General features: G+C 44.5%; 1 pseudogene; it reads left to right on the top strand.

Annotated features, from left to right (window-relative positions):
• The first annotated feature begins 1658 nt into the window (after positions 1 to 1658).
• Positions 1659 to 2046, top strand: LOC102911211 (small ribosomal subunit protein uS10 pseudogene; annotated as a pseudogene).
• Positions 2047 to 7722: the final 5676 nt, after the last annotated feature.

Genomic DNA, 7722 nt, shown 5'->3' on the forward strand with positions numbered 1-7722 from the left:
TTATAATCTGCTCTGCAATTATGGGATGTCGTAAAATGCTGTTCCAAGTGAATGCATTTGTGTCTGTTTGGGGAGTAGTTTCTCTTATAAAAGCCTACGGCTGAGCATCTCTGGGATTTATAACACCAATAAAACTGTATGGTATTGTTTCAGAAATTTCAGCAACTGAAAACCACCACCCAGGCTGAATGAAGGTGCTGAGAGGCTGAGGGCAAATTCAGGAGCCAGAGTGTAATTTATTATGAACTTATAGACAGAAACATACCTTGCCGACAGCCAGACAGGAAGCTCATCACACCTCATGGCAGGAGAAGGGGTCACAGACTGAACTACACACAGGTGGGCTGTGAGCAACCTGGATGCCCTGGGTTCCTCCAGTCAACAAGTCAAGCAACTGAGATAGTCTATGGCAAGAAAGTCTGGCTGATTATATGGCTGATTCTATTTGTCCTGTAAGGGCCAGGGTGTGTGCCAAGGTGTCACCTGGCACAGAAAATGTCATCTGAAATAAAATGGCTGTAGTCACATCAGGCTGGGTCCCTATGGATATTATGATCTGACATGTTTAAACTCGCAGAATCAGCCTGAAGTGCGGACAATAAATTTCTGCCTTCGGGGTAGAAATGTTGGTCACTATTTTTCATTCTTGTATTGCTTGTGTTTCAAAAAACGATTGTTGTTTTCTGAGATGTGGTGATTGTTGTGCCCAGATCGTAATCCCCAGAGAGACCACCAAGGACGAGCATACCAGAATGCAAAAGCAAGGTTTACTTCTGCTGCAAGTCATGACAGGGAACTCATCTCAAGCCATCTCAAGTGAGGCAGGGAAGAGTTACTCTTTCTTGGGGAAGTTAGTTTTTATAGGCAAAACCCATAAAATTTCTTAGAGGGGAGGGGGTTAGTACGGGTCCATCCTTGATTGGTCCAGTTTTTCCCGGGCCTGGACTTTATCTTATTCTAGCTTATCTGTTTGCCCTGTCAGGAGTTTTACAACTCATCTGCGGGGTCTGGTCATGTTATCTCCGGAGAGGGGCATCTCGTGGTAAATTGGTTACCATCAGACATCCTGACTTTGTTCTTTTGAGTTCCTGGGGCTGGCGCCATCATTTCTGGGTACTTGAAACTGGCCTGGGTCTATCTATCTTTGTCTAAGGCCCCCTTTTTGAGACAATAGAGTGAGGGTCTTGTTGTGCCTAGATCTGTGTCCCCAAAGCCGCCACTGGAGACTTTAGGTACAGAATACAAAAGTAAGGTGTATTCTAAATTTATAAGCCTCCAGGGAGGCTCTTCCAAATCTCTCACTCACAGTGGGGAGGTTGGAAGGAGCGCTCCCCTTTCTTTGTGGGGCTAGTTCTTAAAGGCACAGACCTTATAATTTATTTTAAGCCGCCTCCCTTTTTTTAGTCTTTTGGTCGAATATCCTGACTCTGTGTTTTCCAAAGTCTCTGTAGCAGATATAGCCACCTGGGGAAAAGGGGTATTTACACTTAGGAATCCTGGTTTAAGCTTCTCTTTGTCTGTAGGGGATAGAGTGGGGGGTTTTACTGAGGTATCACAGTGATGTGTGCAGTGGAGCTCTATTCAATCTGCTCCCATCCTGACTCAATGCTGTTCGCTCCCACTGAGGAACAAGTCTGTTAGGAAGCTGTCCCACAGCCATGGCTTTTAAAGATACCAGAAAGATGGTGGAGCCTGAGAGGGCGATTCAACGACTTTAAATCACTCTAAGCAGCTGCCACGTGAAGCCTCTGTAGAAGGTGTGTGCTGACCTGATCAGAGGCTCTAGGGAAATGAATCTGAAAAATGCAAGGACTGGTGCTCATGCCTACGAGACACCAAGCATCACTCCAAGAAAAACACCTTGTGGTGAAGGTTCCAAGACATGGGATCCTTTCCAGATGAGAATCCACAAGCGACTCATTGGCTTATGCAGTCCTTCTGAAATTGTTAAAAAAAAAAATACTCCCCTCAGTATTGAGCCAGGAGTGGAGGTTTGAAGTCACGATTGCAGATGCCGAAGTCAACAATTTTAATAAGTTGACTTAATCAGTTGTTAAAAAATGGTTTGTTACTTTTTAAATGAATAAATGCATGAGAAAATAGAAAGTGTGTTAGAGCCTTAACTTAGCTGGGTTCAAGCACACACACATATACACATCACACACATGTACACATATACATGTACAATATACACATATGCATACACATGCACACATATATACACACACATATCCACACATATGCACACATATGCATTCATACATACACATATGTACATACACACCTGTTTAGGAAAATGACTACTAAGAGACACTTTAACATGTTAATGTTGGTTTTCTCATGATAAGAATTAGAACACTATCTTGAACAATGAACATATATTCTTATCATAATGAAACAGTACCAATTGCAGTGACTTACTCTCCCTTGTCTTCAGAATACAGCTTGACCAGTTAAAACTTTTTCCAGGGTCAGTCAATGTTATTTCTACCTCACATTCCCACATGGCTGCCTAGCTGAATAATGCATCATTGCTGTGAGTAGTCATGGTGGACTGATGGTTATAGGTTGGATCCTATGGTGATATATTGTGTACCCGAATAAACTTGCCTGAGGATCAGAGGACAGAGCCAGCCACTAGATTAGACATAGAGGTCAGTCAATGGTGGTACACACCCTTAATCCTATCACTTGAGATCTCATGCCTTTGCTTGGGAAGCACACTCACCTTTAATCCCAGGAAGTAATATGGCAGGGCAGAGAAAGGTATATAAGGTGTGAAGAAACAGGAATTCACTCTCTTTAGGCTGAGGATTTCATAGAGGTTGAACTAGTGGCTGGCTGTTCTGCTTCTCTGATCTTTCAGCTTTCGCCCTGATATCTGGCTCTGGGTTTTTAATTAAAAGACTATCTAAGATTCTAATAACAGGCTCCTTGTGTGATTTTTATCTAGAACATCCCTTCTTTTTCAATTTTTGCCTGTATAGCAAAAATCTCAAGGCAAGGTTATTATCATGTGGCCAAAGTCCCATCCCTCTAAGTGCCTAGCTAATTCTGGTGCATAGCTCCACCCAGAATCAAGGCTTATCTATCTATCTATCTATCTATCTATCTATCTATCTATCTATCTATCTATCTATCTATCTATCTATCCATCTATATATCTACTTATTTATTTATTTTTTAGTGTGTGTGTGTGTGTGTGTGTGTGTGTGTGTGTGTGTGTGTGTGAGGTGACAGGTCGGGGGTCACTGGCAAGAAGGCCATAGTAGAGACCTTTGGCTGGCAGTTCTGTGGCATCTCCAGGGAGCCCATATTTCACTCCCCTCATTTTGTGAGTCGACTACAGTAGGTAGGATCGCAATAGGGCTCAGTGGTAAGTGTGATAAAGTGTAGAAGATTGGGGGTGTCTAGTTTCTGGTTCTATGTAGCTTTACAATCTTGGGGCTCAGCCAACAAAGTATTCAGGGAGAAACTATATTGTACCAGGTCCTGGGCCCATGTCTGGGAGGACATTTGTAACCAAGACAGACAGACAGGAGCACGTGACTGAATGAAAGAAGAACATAATGACAGGTGAAAGTTCAGAGCTAATCCCAGGGACTGGATTTAGCCTCTTGGGTTTAGGGCTCCTAGCAACTTTACCTTTTCCCATTCCTCTCTGTTTCTGCTTCTGGAAACTTCCAGGTTTGTCTTCACACACCGGTTCTTACTCTCGCCTCATTTCCAGTTAAGATGAACCACCGAGGCTCACCAAGGATTGAAAGTGAGTCTGAAGTTACTTGTAGTTGATTAATTTTTTTTTCATATAGTATATTCTGAATACATTCTCCTCTCCTTCAAATCCTCCCAGGTACTCCTCATCTCCCCATTCACCCAACTTCATACCCTTTCTCTCTCTGTCTTCATAAAACAAATAGACAAAGAAACCCCAACAAGCCAAACTAAACAGTTAGAAAACGGGGGTGGGGGGGTGCGGGGGGTGGGGAGAGAGAGAGAGAGAAAGAGAGAGAGAGAGAGAGAGAGAGAGAGAGAGAGAGGGCACACAAAACACACACAAATAGAACCTATAAAAACACAAGATAGGAAAGCATAATATATAAACAAAAAAATCAGTAAGACAAAGCTCCCCAAACACAGCACTATGAGACAGAAAGTCTACAAACACCATTGAGCTCTTCTTGTGTTGGCCATCTACTGCTGGACACGGGGCCTGCCCTGAAGTGAGCAGTAGAGAAGATACGGGAGGTCAAGGACACAGCAGACTGACTGGCCATCAGACTTCCACAGGCTCCCTTGTTCTCCGGGAGCTACGCCCGGAGTGGGATTTCAACACAGCTTGCGGTGTGAAGAGCCTACTATGCTGGCTTTCATCTTCTGAAATCTCTCTCCACAGGCTCACGATCAAAGACTTTGTCCCCAGCTTTGTGTTACGGGAGGGTGGGAGGACTTCCCCGTCCTCTCTAGCATAGGAGCCCGCATGTGTTAAGTGCTCTGACACTCAGTAGTTCCTTTGCACAGGCTCCGTTACCTAGCAATGACTGCCTAAATCCTCAGCCAGCTTCATCTCCTGCTTCCGGTTAGCTGCATAGAGCTGAAACTCCAGCCTTCTGGTCTTAACCTTGCACCTTCTTGTGACTGTTCTCCGTCCTGGTGCTCCTGGGGAGGCCTCAGCTCTATTAGTTATTTTCTTCATTGTTGTGACCCAGCCAAAAGAACCTTAAGGAGGAACGAACGGTTCATTTGGGCTCATGATCTAAAGGGATCCAGTGCATTAAGGCAGGGCAGTGGGAATGACTTGGTCCATAGCGCTGACCAGGAAGCATGTGCCCACACCCGGGATGGATTTCCCCCTCCTCAATTAAACTCTGGAAACACCCTCACAAACACACCTAGATCAATGTCTCCTAGGTGATTTTTAAATATAGTCATGTTGACAGTGAAGATTAGCCTTCAAACCAGCCATCTGGGAATCCAGTGGAATACAAAAAAGACATCCATCACTCAGGAAATGCCAAGGGTTTGAAGAAGTGTGTGCCAAGAAAGTGGGAGGAATCCCAAATATAAAACAGCTCACGCTATCATACCCCATGCCAGGGTCTGTTGCTGGTTGCCATCCTACCCACAGTACCCTGACCTAATCATCCTGTTTTCCCAAATGTGTCCAAATTCAGAGTCGATGGGGGGATTACATTAAAATTTTTGAGTTTTAAAGATTCTACGTTGGCCAAACTAAAATAGTTGCAGGCAGTTCTGGCCGGCAGTTGCCAACCCCTGATTTTAACTCAGCTGCAGGCTGATCTGACCTACAGTTGCCAACCCCTGATTTTAGCTGTCTCATCTTTGACAAAACTTGCAAAGATGATCATAATCCAAGGGTTTAAATAGTTCTTGGTGTGAAATCCCCTAAGATATTTTTTCAAGGCTGAATATATTAAGTATACTCTTTTATCATTGTCCTCAAGCTAACTTCTACAAATGAGAAAAGATGAAATTCTCCTTAGAGAATCGGCAGTGCTGTATGATATTTTGCTTGTGTTCTGACAAATAAAGCTTGCCTGGAGCTCAGAGGGCGGAGCTAGCCACTAGTTAACCATATAAACCAGGCAGTGGTAGCACACACCTTCAATCCCAGCACTTGGGAAAAGAAAGCAGAAAGATCAGGAGTTCAAGGCCACCCTGGGCTACATGAGATTGAACCAGTCTAAAAGAGAAACAGCCAGGTGGTGGTGGTGGTGGTGGTGGTGGTGGTGGTGCACACCTTTAATCCCAGCACTTGGTATCTCATGCTTTTGATCCCAGCACTTGGGTGGCACATGCCTTTAATCCCAGCACTCAGGAGGTAGAGATAGGAATATAAGGCAGGTGGAGACTGGATCTGCCCCTACTGCCCACTCAGTCTAAGGATTCATTGAGCCTGTTCTCCCCTATTCGTTCTGAGGATTCATAGAGGTAACAATTCTCTAGGAGCTGGCTGCTCTGCTTCTCTGATCTTTCAGTTTTCACGCTAATATCTGACTCTGGGTTTTTATTTTTAAGACTAATTAGGTTCTCAGTTCAAGGCAGCTTTATGTTTGAAGCAGTTAAGTATTTTCAAAGGGGTCTGATGTCTCCAGGTAGCAAACCTGCTAGTAATTGGTTTGTCTTGCTGATCCACAGCAACTAAGCTATTGAAGGATGTCATCCATTCTACACACCAAGTTCTCAGCCTCCCTGTGCTACATGGATGAGCTGGTTGCCAATTGACAACTATAGGAAGAAGAAGACTTGACCAGCGAAGAGAGTGTGCTCCTGGGGGGTCTTTCATGATACTCAGAGGAGGGAAACAGTTCAAATTTTTTGTCAATGAAAAAAATTCCATTCACTTATATTCTTTTCTTCCTTTCTTTCTGCACCGTGGGGTTGGTTATCGAGTCTAGGCCTTTGAATATCCAGGCAAGCACTCTGCAATGGAGCACCTTCCACAGCCTCCAAATATATCCCACACCCCTGGGGTGATATATTGTGCACTCCAATAAAGCTTATCTGGGTATCAGAGGACAGAGCCAGCCACTAGATTAGACATAGAGGTCAGGTAGTGGTGGCACACACCCTTAATCCTATCACTCAGGAGGCAGAGATCCATCTGGGTCTCTGTGAATTCAAGGCCACACGGGGAACAGAGCCAGGTAGTGGTGGCACACGCCTTTAAACCCAGTACTGGGAAGCACACATGCCTTTAATCCCAGGAGGTGATGTCTGGGCAGAGAAAGGTATATAAAGCGTGAGGAAACAGGAACACTCACTCTTTAGACTGAGGATTTCCTGGAAGTAAGCCAGTGGCAGTAGCAGTTCAGCTAAGACCTTTTCAGGTGAGGACTCAGAGGCTTTCAGTGTGAGGAAACAGGATCACCTGAGGAGTTGGCGAGGTGAGGTTGGCTGTGGCTTGTTCTGCTTCTCTGATCTTTCAGTGTTCACTCCAGTATCTGGCTCCGGGTTTTCTATTAACAAGACCTTTTAAGATTCATGTTACACGCCCCCCCCCTTTAAACATATATAAAATGGGCATGCAAACAGAAATATGTGTAGTTAGTGCTGTAGAGAGAGACATCTGCATTCCCATTTTTCTCAACATGACAACCAAAGGTTAAGAAGGAAGCTGGGAAGATGGGATGAGGTGGGTGGTGTGCTGGCCTTGCAGACACAAGGAGCTGAGTTGGGACCATTTTCACTCGTGTAAAAAGTAGGATTTTCCTGTATGTCAGCAGGAAGGGTGAGCAGCAGAGACAGGAGGATCGCAGGAGCTCCATTGCTGACCAGTGTAGCCAATCAATGAACTCTGGTTTAGCAATGGATTAAGATACACAGCGTCAACCTCTGGTCTCTACAGACCTACAGACCTGCATGCATACACCATAAAGGTACACGTACACACACACACACACACACACACACACACACACACACACACACACAGAGAGAGAGAGAGAGAGAGAGAGAGAGAGAGAGAGAGAGAGAGAGAGAGAGAGAAAGAGAGAGAGAGAGAGAGTCTACAGGGAGGTGTATGAGGATGGCTATATTTCTATGATAATTGCAACCAAAAATTACAAGCCCTTAAATAATTTTTGACGTCTTGTAATGTGTGAATAAAATGAAAAGGGTAGGCTTTTCAAGACAAACCACTGGGCTCATCAGGTGCAACTCACCCACTTCACAGTCAAAAAGATTCAGGTCCTGAGAGGG

The sequence above is a fragment of the Peromyscus maniculatus genome, chromosome 17 (assembly GCF_049852395.1).
Source record: "Peromyscus maniculatus bairdii isolate BWxNUB_F1_BW_parent chromosome 17, HU_Pman_BW_mat_3.1, whole genome shotgun sequence".
NCBI classification, from domain to species: Eukaryota; Metazoa; Chordata; class Mammalia; order Rodentia; family Cricetidae; genus Peromyscus; species Peromyscus maniculatus.